Source organism: Narcine bancroftii, chromosome 3 (assembly GCF_036971445.1).
Source record: "Narcine bancroftii isolate sNarBan1 chromosome 3, sNarBan1.hap1, whole genome shotgun sequence".
NCBI classification, from domain to species: Eukaryota; Metazoa; Chordata; class Chondrichthyes; order Torpediniformes; family Narcinidae; genus Narcine; species Narcine bancroftii.
Window position 1 is genome coordinate 51,969,075 of NC_091471.1, and position 13,534 is coordinate 51,982,608.

The following is a 13,534-nucleotide window of genomic DNA, read 5'->3' on the forward strand; positions in this document are numbered from 1 at the left end:
AGGATTTTTCCTCAGAGAAAATGCTAATATTGGTTTGTTTATCCTTTCAGTAAATTTGAAGGATTTTGTGGAGACAGTGTTGAAGGTATTTTTCAAAAACCTCTTATACTTGAGGTAGTCCAATTCTTTTGGCTTTGTTTCAGTGGTACGGTTGCCCCGTAGACTACGATTTTAATGGCAGATCTGAGGCAGTGATAATCAGATATTTTATTTTCTGAATCAACCAAAGGTTATACTGGTGAATTTCATCATTGATGCCTCAGTTTGATGTCAGCTGGCTTCTGATATATGGGAAGTAGTTTATGTTTTCTGGTTTCTCATTGTGAATCTTCATTGCCAGAACACAGTGTGTGCAGGTCAGTAAAGTACCTTTGTCTTGCAGACACTGAGCATAAGTTCCATTCCTTCATATGCTTCAGTGAACATGTGTCTTGGAGCACAGAATCTGCACCAATGCAAACCACACGTTATTTGCATCCTGGCTGGCAAAACAACCAGTGAAGTTTAAATACCCTTGGTTCGGAATTCTGAAAAGGTGCTCCACTCCATGGTGGAGGTGAGATGCAATATTGCATAGTAATAGATTCAGAAAAAAAAATTACTGAGGCAATAATTTGTTTGTTACTGGCCTTTGTTGAGATTGCTGCTGTCGTAGCTACAAACCACCTTTTCGATGATGGTCTTTTTAATATCATTCTGTTGGACTGCTTGCTGCAGAGATTATTCTGATGAAAGAGGTGGTAAGTGCCTTCAGGTCCTCCAAAATTGCAAGTAGGGACATTAAGCAGGCTTTAATTAAAAAAAAAAATTAGACATACAGCACGATAACAGGCTATTTCGGCCCAAAGGTCCATGCTGCCCAATTTACACCCAATTAACCCACACCTCTGGCATGTTTTGAATGGTGGGAGGAAACTGAAGTCCCTGGGGAAAAGCCATGCTGACATGGGAAGAATGTACAAACTCCTTACAGACAGGGTGGGATTTGAACCGCGGTCCCAATCGCTGCCACTGTAAAGGCGTTGCATTGGTTTATTTGTATATCGTAGGAATGAACCCCAGAGGGTTGTGTAAAACTCATAATAAAAGTCATATTTTTAAATAGCTGTTTTGAGACAAGTGGTATAAATTTCTTAAAATAAAAACACAATGTTGGAGAAACTCAGCAGGTCAAACAATGTACTTAATATAGCAAAGATAAAGATACAAAACCAATGTCTTCATCAAGGTGTATTTCAAATCGTATCATATTTGCCACTGAACTCATCATTAATACTTCATGATTCCAATGGTCATTTGGCCCACCTGCCAAAATGAAATTATAGAATTAAAATCATTAAAAAATCTGTTAATCTTATTCCTGCCTCATAACAAATTCCATTGCTGTTGCCCATCCTAATTTTCGATTAAGAAAGAGGAGATACTGCTATTGCTATATTAAGAAATTTTTCTTGATATATATCCAATTTCAATTTTACATTTTCTTCATATATGTTACCAAGAAAATTCTCGGATCCTTTTGTATTTTTATCTTCATAATTTGTCCTTATAATATACTCAAATCTTCCCAAAATGTTTCCACTTTAACACAGGACCAAAATGAATGTACAAAGGTCCCTATTTCCTTATTACATCTAAAACATTTATCAGAATAATTTGAGTTTAATCCTTTTAATTTATATGGAGCATAATACAATTGATGTAAAATATTATACTGTATCATTTGATATCTAATATTAATTGTATTTGTTACACTCTCTTGGCACAATCTTGACCAAATTTCTTCTTGAATTTGTATATTTAGATCTTTTTCACATCTTTGTTTTGATTTATATAATTATTTTTCATAACAACTTGTAATTTTATATACATATTTGTAATAAATTTCTCAATAAATGTATCTGTAATTAAATATCCAAATTGACTCTGTTCTGGGAGTCTTAAACTCACATCTAATTTCCCATTAAATATATTTTAAGTTGATAGCATGAAAACATTGTACTATTTGGCATTTCATAATTATTTTTCATTTGATCAAAAGTAATAAAGAATGAACCTAAAAAACAATCTTTCATTCTCTGTATACCTTTACTGAACCAAATATAAAAAAAAGGATTATTTTAAGTAAAAGGGAATAAGATGATTTTGTTTTAACATCATCTTTGATATTTGATAATTTTTAATTCCTCTTTCCATATGAATTCCATTCCATACCTTAAGAAATGCTTTAATATTGGTACTTCTGTTTTCATTTTCAATAACTCATTATTCCATTTATGAAAAATTGAATCTGGGTTGATTTCTCATATTTTATTCATTTCAATCTGGACCCATGCTGCTTTTTCTCCAATTTGATAACAGGGGGACAAGAATCTTAATTGCGATGCTTTGTAATAATTTTTTAAATTTGGTAATCTTAATCCTCCTTGTTCAAATTTCCAAGTCAGTCTTTCCTGTGATGTGGAAAACAGAAAATTTTTAAAATGGAACACTGAAATATAAAATTGTATACCATTAGGAAAAAAAATTACATAATTTAAAGAATCAGATTGGAAATTTTTATAAGATTTGGGAACCATATATGTAATTTGTTAATAAAAATCGAACCACGTTATCCACATCACCCACTCCTCTCAACCAATAATCAAAAATCAGGCGATACAATAGTTATATCAAGAGAACATGTTTAATGATTAATATGTAGTCTAGGTCTTTTCTCTTTCTTTTTCTTTTCTTCCTGGGGGAGGTGGAGGGGGTTTTGGGGCAAGAATAAAACATTAAAAATATAACATAAAAATATAACATCTTGTATTGAATAATATTGTATTATCTATATATAATTGAATAATTCTTTGGTTTTGATATGTAGAAATAAAATTTTCAAAAAAAGAAGAGGAGGTAAGCCACCTTCTTGAACAGCTACTAAATATCTGTGGAGTAGTGTGTTCTAGGATTTAATCCCAGAGATTTTGAAATAACTATTGGTCATTCAATATTTTAAGTCAGACCTTTGTTTCATTTGAAAGAGAAATTGATGATGTTATATTTCCAAGTGACAATCACCCTTCTACAGTGGGCACTGGTATATGGCACAGGTTGGAGTCACAATGCAGGTGAATAGGATTCATTCCCCTGGATAGAGTTGTACTCATTCAGCCAAATAAAGAGTGCCCCATTACATGAGTTGAGGAGCAGAGGAGTTCCACAAAGTGGAAGTAGATGGAAGGATTGCTTCATTGAGAACCGTCCCTCCCAGTGGCCAATCAGTTGAATTCCAAATTCCTTTGCCACTGTGACATCTCTGTCCATGGCATTGTGTACTGCCAGGTGTGGGCACACATAAATTGGAGGAACAACACCTTTTTATTCTACCTCAGCTGTCTCCAACCAGACAGCATCAATAATCCAGTAAACCTCTCCCCTATTCACTCACTTTTTCTCATCCTTCTGACCCCCTTCCTCTAGCTCTCCAATCCCTTCTGTCTTCTCCAGTACAGACCGGGCAGGTTAAATGATCCCTCTGATGCATTGTCACGAGCTGCTGCCGGTGCTCAGCTTGAGGGGCTAAAAGAGATCCATAGTAAACTGTGCCACCCAGGGGCCACGAGATTCTTCCACTACATAAGGGCTAACAACCTTCCTTATTCCCTAGATGAAGTCAGAAAACTGACTAAAAGCTGTCCTGTTTGCGCAGAATGCAAACCACAGTACTTTCAAGCTCCAGAGGCCACTCTCATCAAGGCAACCCGACCTTTTGAGAGGATTAGCTTAGATTTTAAAGGGCTGTTACCCTCCAACAACAAAAATGTATATTTCCTTAGAGCAATCGACGAATATTCAAGGTTTCCCTTTGCGATACCCTGCCCTGACATCTGGTCAGCGTCTGTCATTAAGGCACTTGACAGAATTTTCAGCATTTTTTGTTTTCCCAATTACATTCATACAGATAGAGGCTCAGCATTCATGAGCGCTGAGCTGCGCCAAGCCCTGCTATGAAAGGGGATTGCCACAAGCCTTACCATGAGCTACAACCCATAGGGTAATGGGCAGGTCAAACGGGCTAACGCCGCAGTCTGGAAGACTTCACCTTGCTTTAAAGATACATGGTTACCCTGTTACCCGGTTGCAGGAGGTGTTGTCTGAGGCGCTACCTTCTATTTATTGTGTACTGCAACAAATCAAACACCTCATGAACGTATGTTTGCTTTTCCTAGGAAATCAGGAACTGTGATGGACTGAAGTTCCAGTCTGTTTATCTGAGCCTGGAACCATGCTGCTGAAGAGCCATGCTTGGATGCGTAAAATGGACCCTCTAGTCCAACCAGTTCAGTTACTGCATACTAACCCCAATTATACCCATGTTAAGTTCCCAGATGGGAGCACTTACACTGTATCCCTAAGAGATCTGGTCTCAACTGGTTCACCCCTTCCTCACACCCCTACTCAGAGTGAGCCTGAGAGGTTGGACTCACCCTCTCAGCCTGTGACCCCTAGTAAGCATTCAGATGGCCATGCTGAGGCTCCACTGCCTCACGCTGGCGATTCTGGAGCGGGTCCAGAAGTCCAACCTTCCCACACTACAGACCCAGGACCTGTATCAGTTCCCAAGGTTGCAAAGCGTACAAAGCCTTCACCTGTTCCTCTGAGAAAATTAACTAGAATTCGTAAACAACCTGAGAGGCTGCAGTATTCATAAAACATCTCATTATATTTCAATTGCTCTGCTAGATACTGGTGTGTTTTGGCTGTTAGAGAATCCTCAATGGCAAATATGGTATCCATGTATTGCTTGCTTAAGTTTTACCGAGCAGCTGTCCTTTTGATTTTAACCCTTCTTTTGCCAGGGGTAAGACTGTGGTGAATCTCTGCTAAGCTGCCTGTCTCCCCTCTGGCAAGCCTTGCTGTACTAACATTGGCTGTGCATTACCTCTACTGTTAAAGACACTCCCCTTGGGTATAACCGTGTATGCATCCATTGTCTTTCATTATTGTACCATAAGTTTCTGCTAATAAATTGTTTGACCGCATCGTCTTTGTCTATTTTATCAACTGGCACTACAGGGACATCACATGATACAGTAGAGTCAGAAAGTACATTTAATCAAAACTGTTAAAAACTGCTCAAGACTTGCCTTACAATGATCTAAGAATATCATCTCAAAGAGGGAAGAACATTGCTGGCCCATCTGGATCACAAACAGAACATCAACAAGGCAAAGAAATAGGGCCTACTGTCTTGATGGATCTGGGAGTTGAGGTAAGAGCTCATTCCTGGATGAGCTATGTCGAGATAGTATCTCAAACACTATAAATGATAGATATATTTTTTTACATCAATTATATCTCATGCCACAGAAGTTCAATAGATTGAAATCAGACTTACCAGTCCAGTGTTTTAAATGTGGCCAGGAGATAGGTGCTTTTTTACATTCTACTTGGTTCTGCCCTAAAGTGAGACCTTTTTGGATAAATTTGGAAACCTTTTTAGAACAGGTTACAAGAATCAAATTCCAACAAAATCCAATGTTATTTTTATCAGGTAATATTGAAGGGATGACCAAAATTGAAATTGTCTATATATCAGAAATAATTTGTCAAGATTGCCTTGGCAGCAGCAAGAAAATGTATAGCTGTAACATGGAAATCGGACACCCATTTAGGCATGAAGTGATGGTACGCATAAATGCATAGCTGCATTCCTGTTGAGAAGATTATTTATAATTTGATGTATTTTTGAAAATTTGGCACCTGTATTTTCAAATTGCGGGAATTATTTTATGGAATGTCCCCTAAACATCGAAACCTCGTTAACCTCCTTGGAAGAATTAAAAAATACAAATGGTCAGAGCCTTGTAGTGTTCTCTGGCAACCAGATTTTTATTCTTGTTTTTCTTACTTTTCTATTTTTCTCCTTTTCTATGCTTTTTCTTCTTTCTTTCATCCTTTTATGGGGTTTTGTTAAGGGGAGGGGTTGGGGGCTGGGGTTTTATACCATCATGTATAATGGACGATATTAATATTTGATTATTGTATTTTACATTTGCCTATGATTACATGTATGGGAAAAAAATGAATAAAATTTAAAAAAAGAAAGCTGTTGCACCTTCCTGACAATTGAGGGGATGTTGAGTGGCTACAATATGTCAACAGTTAAGTGAAATGCAAGGAACTTGGTGCTCTCCATTCTCTCCACTACAGAGTTGTTGATGTGTAGTGGAGTGTGGACACTCCTGGACTTCCTGAAATCCATTATCATTTCCTTTGTCTTATCAACGTTGAGACTCAGGTTGTTACTCCCGCACCATATCATGAGGTTTTCCGCCTCTTCTCTGTAGTATGACTCATTGTTGCTGCCGATGAGAACACAGCTGTACTGTTAAGTAATCTGCAAACTTGATGACACTGTTGGAGCTGGATCTGGTAATCGAGGGTCAGTAGCATGACCAGGAGTGGACTGTGCACACAGCCCTAAGGTGCACCAGTGCTCAGCTTGATGGTGTTCAATGTTCTGCTACTGACATGGACAGACTGTGCTGGAGGTCAGGCCATAGGGTACTGAGATTATGGTGGCTGTCTTGAATCCCATGGGAATGATGGACCACTGTAGTGAGATGTGGAAGATGTCCATGAAGACCTTTGTCAATTGGTCTATGCAGTTCTTCAGTATCTGGCCAGGTATGTAATCTGATTCTGCCACCTTGTGTGGAGTCACCTTGGATGGGGTTCTCCTCATCTTGGCTGTGGAAATGCAGGGGGTCCACTCATCAGGGGAACATGGAGCTTTCTTTGGTGTCATCTTGTTCTCATCAAACTGTGCATGGAAATGTTCAGTCTGTCAGGAAGGGAGGTGTCATTGCCTTTTACTTGTAAGGTTGACTTGTGACATGTTAGAGTTTTAATCCCTTGCCACATATGCCTCATGTCACCATGTTGCACTGCTGTCTGTGGATCTTCTGTGCATACCCACGCTTTGCTTTTTGGATTGCATGGGAGAGTTCAACCTTGGCTGATCTTCGTGCCATCCTGTCCCCTGGACATAAAGCTGCATCACAAGCTCTGAGTCACCAGATTGAATCCTGGGATGGAGGGTTTGTTATATCAGAAGACATTAAGTAGGCTGGACCTATACTCTGGCAGTTAGAAGAATGATAATTGAACTTACTGAAATGTAAAATATTCACAAGGAGTTGACAGAGTAGACTTGAAGTTGCTGTTTCCCTGTCAGTAAACCCAAGGGGATCACAAGATCAAGGATTGGCTATTCGAGACCAAGATGAGGTCACATTTCCATGCTCAGGAGACAGAGTCTTGTTAGCTTATGGCCATAAAGGGCATGGAAACTCAGACAGAGAGCCATTGATAAATATTTAAATTTCAAAGGACACAAGGAATATGGGTTTAAAACTGAAAATGATGCTCGGTAAATGATGAACCACGATCTTATTGAATGTTGAGCAGGCAGAAGGGACTAATATCTTATTCTTATTTCAGTCTCTTATATTACATAGAAAATATAACACTACAGCACTCGATGTGATGCTGACCTATATATCCTGCCAAAATTTTAAAACAAAATCCTCCCAACCTCATAACCCTCTATTTTCCTTTTATCCATGTGCCTATCTAATAGTCTCTTAAACACCCCTAATGTTTCAGCCTCTACCACCACCTCTGGCATTCAAGGTACCCACAACTCTTTTTTTATTTCCATTTAAATTCTGTTTTTTTAATTTTTAATTTAATGTTGATTTTAATTTAAATTCTGTGTAAAAATACTTATTCCTGATGTCTCCCTTAACTTTTCTCCCTTTATATTCTTAGAACTTGTGCACCCTACATGCAGGAAAAATTTTGGGAATTATTCCCCGCTATTTGTAGTCTTTGTTTTATGTGGAGTGTTCATGATTCCTACAAAGCTCTATTGTGTAGTATGCTAAAAAACCAAGTCTAGCCCCTTTCACACTTGTCAGTTGTCCCGGGAATTGAACGCCAATTGGCCTTTAAAGTGGCAACTGTGAAAGCAAAATCTGTTCAACGCTGGTGTCAGATGACATCATCTCACGCTGGAGATTGTCGGCCTTGACCCCTGGTACAATCCCCGGAGATCATGCAAGTGTGACATGGACAGCAACATTGCAGGCACTTCCTATTAAAGGTAGAACAGACCAAACGCTGGGGATAAACCCTTGCAAGTGTGAAAGCGATCAGTGTCCCAGTTAGGAGTGGTCTAGTGTGAAAGGCAAAACCCCATTCCTATCCCAGGACACTGAACGGCCGATTTACTGGGATGCAAGTGTGAAGGGGGCTTCTGAGACCCTAAAAGAAAACCTTAAAGGATGCACTGAGATAGAATCATATAAATGTGGAAAATTTGCCAACATCTTAAAGTTAATTCATGCAATTCAAACAAATGTATCAGCATAATAAAGACCGACTATATCATAAAGCATTTTGTGCCAACTTTTCAATTTGCTTGAAGAAAACAGAGAATTAAAATCGGGACAAGAATTATAAATTATTTTATGGCATCAATGCCTGCCACTGTACTGTCCTACATGTGTCCATTGTGGATTTTTTTTGTCTTATGTAAATTTTATCAGAAAATGTTTTCCTTTAGTTTGGAAAGAACTGAAGCAAGCTGCGGTTAGGAGGCTCTTTGCCGCATGTCAGTGCAGCTATAAATATTTACACCAAGGTCAAACTACAATACACAGATAAACCAATGAAGGTTGGCTTCTGTTTTGTGTTTAGCTTAAGATTAATTGTAAGATTTGAAAATGTGGAATCATGTCTATAAAATGAATTGATTTGGATAAACTACAGAACATAGAACAATACAGCACAGGACAGATCCTTCAGCCAACAGTTCATGATGCTTAAATTGAACATAGACCAGCACACCACCTTCAGCACACACGTCTGCTGAAGATGATGTCAAAATCAAATTAAAATTTGATTCTTCCTCCTGATGGATATCTCTCTATCGGCTTCATATTCATGCGTCTATTTAGAATACTTTTAAATATGACTATTGCATCTGCTTTCACCATCACTGCTGGCAGCTTGTTCCAAGCATCTACCACACTCTAAGATATTTGCCCAGTATATTTCCTCCTCCTCATCTTAGATGTATGTCCTCCTGTGTGTGATTGTTTTGCCCTGGGGAAAAGTGTCTGACTGTCTACCCAATCAATTTCCTATGACTTTATACACTGATCAGGTCACCCCTTCAGCTTCTTAAACTCCAGAGGAAGCAACCCAAGTTTGTCCAAACTCTCCTTGTAATTCCTATAATCTAAACCAAGCAACATATTAATTTTAATTTAGACATATTGCACGGTAACACGGCCTTCTGAACTATGAGCCTGTGCCACCCAATTGTTTCCAATTGGTCTACAAACCCCGTAAATATTGAAGGGTGCAAGGATGCTGGTGCTTTAACAGCTTTGTGCTAGCTGCTACACTAATCGTGCCACCCACCCCGATAAGTCTCTTCAATACTCTTTCCAAAGCTTCTTATTCGTCCCTGTTATGGAACAACCAGAAAGGCACATCATATTTCAAATGTAGTCTAATCAAAGTTTTAATCAATGTTACCTTCTTACTTTTCTACTCAGTGTCGCACACAATAAAGCCAAGTATGCCACATGCTTTCTTTATCACCCTGTACTTGTTTTTAATTGCTTTTGTGTTTGTTTTTTTCACAAACTTCCTATTCAAATTAAGCAAGTAGGAATTTTAATGCATATGTGGATTGTACAATGTATATGGAAATAAACTCATTGTCATTATTTATTTTCATGGCTGCTTTCAATGCACCATGGACCTGGAGTACAAGAACCCACTGCACATCATTCTTTGAAGAGCCCTACCATTAACTGTAAACATTTTCCTTAAATTTTACTTCCTTTAATGAAACACTGCACACTTATCTGGATTAAACTCCATCTGCCATTTCTCTGCCCATGTCTCTAATTGATCGATAACCTGTTATTTTTTCTATAACTCTCTAAACTATCCACAACTCTACTGATCTTGATTGTCATCTGCAAATATACTAATCCATCCACATGCTTTTTCATCCAAATCATTTACATATGTCACAAAAAACAAGAGTTGAAATAACTGATCCCTGCAGAACACAATTAGTCACACGCCTCCAGCTGGAATAGAACCCTTTCATCATGACCCTTTGTCTCTTATGAACCAGCCAATTTTGTGTTCAAACTATCAACTTATGAAGATACCATGCATCTGCACAACTGTGTCAGCCCATCATGAGGGACCTCATCAAAAGATTAACTATTGTCTATATAAATAATGTGTATATAAAAATAAAAGATCTATTGCCCGACCTACTTCAACCATTATTGTAACATCTTCAAAAGTCTCAATCAAATTGGTAAGACATGACATGGTCCTCACAAAACCATGTTGACTGTTCCTAACTTTACCATTATTTCCCAAATATGAATAAACTAAGAGTCTGCTGCTTGAACATGACACATCTATCTGGAAGTCTTTTAAACAAATAGGTCAAGAATTGCCTGAGGAACATGCACTCTATTGCCTCATTCACATATGATTCCTCATTCATTTGGCATTTACCTGTATTTAATTTTGGTTTTGTCTGAGGTCATTAGAACTGAGCTCTTTGATTTTTCAAGAATTGGTTAAAGATATCTGATATCTTCAGTTGGAAATCTGAAGGCTAACAGGAATGTATAATTGGCAGATAAATGGATGAATTTGGCAGTAATGTAAAATGCTTCAAGGGTCAGCTGATCTGATGTTAGCCAATGTAATTTGATATTTTGCCTGATCAACAGATGTTGATCAACAGACAAATTGGAAAATATTGAGAAAGTATACATTTTGTCACGAAATGCCACGTAACAAGTTAACAATTCTAATTAAATTATGCCTTGGTTGAAGAAACCACATTAGCCAGTAAATTTACCATTGGATATTAAATCATGTGGTTTTGAAATTTGCAACTATGAGAGTAGAAATTGCTGCTTCAGTTTAACTCCTTAACTTTAGAAAAACTGCCACACTTAAAATTGGAATCTTTTCTAACCAATTGACGACGACTTCAAAAGGGCAAATGGAGCTAGCCTTTTCAGTGAGGGTAACTTTCTGAAATGAATAGAAAGATTTGTGCCTGAAGACAAATGCTAATAACTAATTTTCACCCAAATTTTGCTCAAACATTTTTTAAAAAGTTCACATTTAATTAGGAATCAAAAATCAAGCATTGGAACATTAGTATTTACAGTGTTTTCCCCTGATTGCCAATTTTCCAGCAGATTATAGTCATGAAATTAAAGGCAAACAGTTCAGAATTAACATCTGGTGATACTTAATGACAAAAAGTTAATGAAAATCTAGAACTGTCCTCTGCAGAACATTGTCAGAATAATGGAACACTTTTCAAGAAATATTGCTAGACTTTTCAGATCTTTCTTTGGCTTGGCTTCGCGGATGAAGATTTATGGAGGGGTAAATGTCCACGTCAGCTGCAGGCTCGTTTGTGGCTGACAAGTCCGATGCGGGACAGGTAAAATATTATTAAATACAATAGTGGGGTAAGTAACTGGATGCAGAATGGCAGAGATGGCTTGACTGGATTCTTTCATTAGAAGAATAACATGAAATATCTCTCCCCTAATACATGTCTGTCTTCTAATCCAACATATTGGAGTTGGAAGAATACATTTTAAAATATTCCTTTCTTTGTTCACTTGGCATACTGTTAAGCTTTCTGGCAGATGGATAATTGCTTACACGATATAACTTTGGACCTAGTTTCTTGGACTCCAGTTACAGCTGAACAATTCAGATGAAACTGCTTTTTCACTCAGTAATAGTGATGAATATAAATCTTGGTTGCTGTGTGATGGGCCCAGAGGTCCCTAAAACCCAGTAGCAATAGAAATTCACCAAGACAAATGGTTACTTAAACACAAGTTACTTTTAATTTTCTTTACACATAAAAACAGGATCAAACTTTAACTTATTACTATTAACTTCACTTAACCCCCTCCTAATTCTAAACGCATGTGTATGTAACAGGTGTGTAAGTTCAGAAAACTTATTTGATTCACAGTCCAATCTCACTTCTCACTCCTCCAAGTTCACTGGCATCAGGCAATTCTTATACTGTGCACAGAATTTTACATTTATGAATTTCACCAGGCTTTGGGGCTTGAAAGGTAAATGGTTACCACTCATGAAGGTTCTTGTCAGTTTCCAGAGAGAGATTTGTTGCTTGTTGGACACCTACAACTGATTCCTTTAGATCAGCCACTTCAGTGTCTTGCCAAACAAACTTGCCCCATCAGAGTTTTCTAGATGATAACCCCTTTCTTTCAGGTCACGACAGAGTTCCTTTTCTGTTTACCTTATTTCAGATGAAACATTATACAGCCAGGCATCTCCTCTTGTATGGACCACAAGGGCTTTGAACAGGCTGAACTCAGAACTCACAACCCTCTTCAAAATGAGGTTTCAAACAAGCTGCCAGCTTGTGGTGCTCTGTTTGGTCTCCTTTAAATCACATGACCTTCTTAGAACAGCAAACTGCATTCAGACAGATTGCGACACTGGACCCAATCTTCTGAGTCCATTCATCTGTTGCTTTCTAAAACAATAATCCATTACTCCACAGCATGTCCAATTAATATCTACTTGTGAAATCCTTCAGCAAAGCAGTTTCCATTGTCTTTACAAAGGCACTGGGACCCTGGACTCTCTGGCTCGAGCAGAGCTCTGGCATTTTAAATTAGATCTGTGTTGTGAAGTGTTTGTGTTTGTTTGTGACCTACACTACCCCCCCCCCCATTATTTATCTCCTTTCAACAATATAAAATATAACATAATCTGTCACAGCTTTCTGAATTTCCAATTTATGCTGCCAATCTGCAAAATTATGAACCAGGACCTTTTTTTATAGTTTTTAGTTTGAATGGTTTTTGCAAGTAAGGTTTAGATAATTATTTCTAAATGTTTGTATTGTCCTATTTTCTTATTGAACCTTTGTCAAAATCAGGACAAGAATGATTAGCTATCAAATATATATCTATTTGTTGATTTTCATTGCCATTTTTTACAATCATGAGTGATCTTTTTAAGACACAGTCAAATACATTTAGGCAAGCAGGTAAGTAAACATATGGTTGAAATCATGTACAGTCAAAGGTGTTTAACCTCAGTGACCTGAGATAAAACAATGAATATAAATTGAAGTAAAAGCAGAATCCTGAGAAACTCAACAGATTTAAGAGACAGGATGCAGACTGGGAGATTGCTTTGAATCATACACTCTGTTCGCATCAGTGACAGAGATCTCCCAGTGGCCAACCATTTTAATTCAGTACCCCACTCTCATGATCACATGCCTGTCCATGACCTCATGTACTATCCCACCAACACCACCCATAAATTGGTGGAACAGCATTTGATTTTCCATCTGGGCTCTCTCCTACTGGATGCCATTAACATTGACTTCTCTGGTTTCAACTAACCTGCTCTC

General features: G+C 37.9%; 2 long non-coding RNA genes across 3 annotated transcripts in view; one reads left to right on the plus strand and one right to left on the minus strand.

Annotated features, from left to right (window-relative positions):
• Positions 1-1,170: 1,170 nt before the first annotated feature.
• LOC138757172 (uncharacterized) lies at positions 1,171-3,194 on the minus strand. The gene is made up of 3 exons (XR_011353391.1): positions 3,009-3,194; positions 2,215-2,453; positions 1,171-1,305 (listed from the first exon to the last, which is right to left on the minus strand). It is a non-coding gene; the product is annotated as an uncharacterized lncRNA (long non-coding RNA).
• Positions 3,195-6,482: 3,288 nt separating this feature from the next.
• The window catches only part of LOC138757171 (uncharacterized), a 109,303-nt gene continuing 102,251 nt past the window's right edge, over positions 6,483-13,534 (plus strand). For both annotated transcript variants that reach the window (XR_011353389.1, XR_011353390.1), the window contains exon 1: positions 6,483-6,675. This is a non-coding gene — a long non-coding RNA (uncharacterized lncRNA). The remainder of the gene's footprint in view (positions 6,676-13,534) is intronic.